The sequence below is a fragment of the Oncorhynchus gorbuscha genome, linkage group LG08 (assembly GCF_021184085.1).
Source record: "Oncorhynchus gorbuscha isolate QuinsamMale2020 ecotype Even-year linkage group LG08, OgorEven_v1.0, whole genome shotgun sequence".
In the NCBI taxonomy this organism is placed as follows: Eukaryota; Metazoa; Chordata; class Actinopteri; order Salmoniformes; family Salmonidae; genus Oncorhynchus; species Oncorhynchus gorbuscha.
In genome coordinates this window covers 21,097,973-21,101,085 of record NC_060180.1, presented here as the reverse complement: position 1 = coordinate 21,101,085, position 3,113 = coordinate 21,097,973, and the positions used below count along the sequence as shown (strand labels likewise).

The window sequence follows — 3,113 nt, the reverse complement described above, 5'->3', positions numbered from 1 at the left end:
AGCAAAGAGAAATGAGTCAATCATTACTTTAAGACATGAAGATCAGTCAACTTGGAAAAATTCAAGAACTTTGAAAGTTTCATCAAGTGCAGTCGTAAAAACCATCAAGCGCTATGATGAAACTGGCTCTCACGAGGACCGCCACAAGAAAGGAAGACCCAGAGTTACCTCTGCTGCAGAGGATAAGTTAGTTAGTTACCAGCCTCAGAAATTGCAGCCCAAATAAATGCTTCACAGAGTTCAAGTAAGTCACATCTTCATCTCAACTGTTCAGGCGAGACTGCGTGAATCAGGCCTTTATGGTCGAATTGCTGCAAAGAAACCACTACTAAAGGACACCAATAATACGAAGAGACTTGCTTGGGCCAAGAAACACAAGCAATGGACATTAGACAGGTGGAAATCTGTCCTTTGGTCAAAAATGTGTGATTTTTGGTTCTAATCGCCGTATCTTTTTGAGACACAGAGTAGGTGAATGGATGAGCTCTGCATGTGTGGTTCCCACCGTGAAGCATGGAGGAGGTGTAATCGTGTGGGGGTGCTTTGCTGGTGACACTGTTGGTGATTTATTTAGAATTCAAGGCACACTTAACCAGCTTAACCACTTAACCAGCATCAGATGACCTGGCCTCCACAATCAACTGACCTTAACCCAATTGAGACGGTTTGGGGTGAGTTGGACCGCAGAGTAAAGGATAAGCAGCCAACAAGTGCTCAGCATATGTGGGAACTCCTTCAAGACTGTTGGAATGGCATTCCAGGTGAAGCTGGTTGAAAGAATGCAAAGAGTGTGCAAAGCCTTCATCAAGGCAAAGGGTGGATACTTTGAAGAATCTCAAATATAAAATATATTTTGATATATATATATATTTATTTATTTTATTTTTTTGGGGGGGGTTACTATATGATTCCATATATGTTATTTAATAGTTTTGGTATCTTCACTATTATTCTAAATATTAAAAATAAAGAAAAACCCTTGAATGAGTAGGTTTGCCCAAAATTTTGACTGGTATTGTATATAAGCACTCAAATTCATACAACTGGTCTGGACAGAATCATTGACTTATTTTAACTTTTTCTACTTGTCCAATTCTTCAATCGTATCTGGGATATATATTTTAGTTGACACACCTGTGTGATGTATCTGATATACATTAATAAACATTCATTCACCCTGGACATGCATTTAATTTAGACCTTTTCAATCACAAGCTCCAAGTGTTGTCTTTGTGTTTAAGTTACCACAGAAGTTAGTCAAAGTTAGTGTGAAGACCTACATGACAAACATTCTATGAAAGTTATTGTTTTGTAATCTAACTATACAATTTAAATGAGTTTATAAAAACGTTATTGCATTTAGTCATCCAAAAAACGTGGCCTTTGAAAGCCTTGATAGCTGTCTCCTTCCTCTGGGAACTGTCAGCATATAGCTGACAACAGGGTGGCTGGTTTTTTATGTGTTCCATGGCCCAGCAGACTCACCTGGGGATGGACACATGTTAGCTTTGATAAATGTCTGGAAGACTTTTACAGGGAGGAGAGAGCATGAGTTTTGGCATGAGTACAGTATATCCAATCCAGCTAGTGGCCCTGGATAATATGCTACAATATGTTGTCACACAGGCAGACTGCCATGATGAAGCAGGTTTACATTGTGAATCAAGTATACTATTATGATTGTCGCTTACTTGTCTGTGCTCTGGAGAGATTGCATGTAGTTGGTCAGAAGGCTCTGTAGGTCCCAGGACCATTCTGTCTCTAGCACCTGGAGAGAGACAGATAGCATTAGTGAGTGCTAGAAAGAGAGAGGGCCCTCACCCCTGACCTCCTACTGGCCCAGGGCCTCCTCCTTAGTATCATGCAATGTAAAGGAAAATAATCATATGACTTACGGACACAGAGTGCTCCATGTTCTTGCTGGTAGCAAGCCTCCACCCAGATGCAGAGAAATATCCTAATTTGTAGTATGGTATCTCCCCCAGGCTCCAAGAAATCAAATGACAAACCTTCAGAGATTAACAAAAGAAAATGGTACCTGTATTTACTGTAGGATTCATGTATGAGTTTGTCTACTTTTACATTCATGTCTTTAAAACGGCAACAATAGATCTGAAAGTATACATGCCATTTTGTGATAACAGCTATGTATCACAACCGTCCATGATTGGGAGTCCCATAGGAAGGTGCACAATTGGCTCAGCGTCGTCCGGGTTGGGGTTTGCCCGGAGTAGGCCGCAATTGTAAATAAGAATATGTTCTTAAGTTCTTATCTGACTTGCCTAGTTAAATAAAGGTTCAATTAAAAATAACAAATAATGAAAACATGTACATTTATTGCTTGCTAAGATACTATTTATATTACGGCACCACGTCTCATCTCACAAACAATTGCTAAGGTGAACAGCAAATGCCACTATTTTGGCTACCCTCACATAGGTGACTTATTCCATCATGACAACATTCGCCTCCTTATTTTACGGTAGTTAGCTAGCTGCTAGTGTAGATGCCTGTGATTGTTGAGACCTAATTTTGCAAACAATCTGCTTCTAAGATGGATGATGTCAAGAATTAGCCAATGTATCTAACTAAATGACAACCCTATTAATTAGGTATCCACTCGATTACTTAATAAATGATCAAGCTAGCGTGTGCTAGCGAACATGCATTGCTTCTGACACCTGCCAGGAACCTGACAGATATGTAGTTACCATAGCTAGCTAGATAATATTGGTTTATGATAACTGCCGTTTTGTTCATTATCTAGCTAGCTAGCTAAGTGTAAAACTGAGAGTCTGCCTGTAAAACATAGCTAGCCACATCAATTTTAGCAGTTGTAGATCAGCTAGCTAGCTTGATAATCAGTAACATTAGCTTACTATGTTTTTTCTAGCCCTTGCCCATCCCGGTCAATCATTTTGCATACTCCCGTCTCTTGGCCTTCTTCTAGGTTCAAAACTATATGGCTGTAGTCCGGTGCCTTATTGTCAAAAGCGACCCACTCTCAACACAGCCACCTGGTGCAGGCAGGCAGTCAATGGCTCAGTCTTCCAAAACTGTTCACCTGTTTCTACATCGAGCAAGGACAATGTTCCATTTGTTGTTTTTGTGTG

At 40.1% G+C, this 3,113-nt stretch overlaps 1 long non-coding RNA gene across 1 annotated transcript; it reads right to left on the bottom strand.

The window, feature by feature from the left end:
- Positions 1 to 952: 952 nt before the first annotated feature.
- Positions 953 to 3,113, bottom strand: LOC124040792. Its single transcript, XR_006839789.1, has 4 exons — positions 2,880 to 3,113; positions 1,896 to 2,009; positions 1,692 to 1,768; positions 953 to 1,485 (listed from the first exon to the last, which is right to left on the bottom strand). It is a non-coding gene; the product is annotated as an uncharacterized LOC124040792 (long non-coding RNA).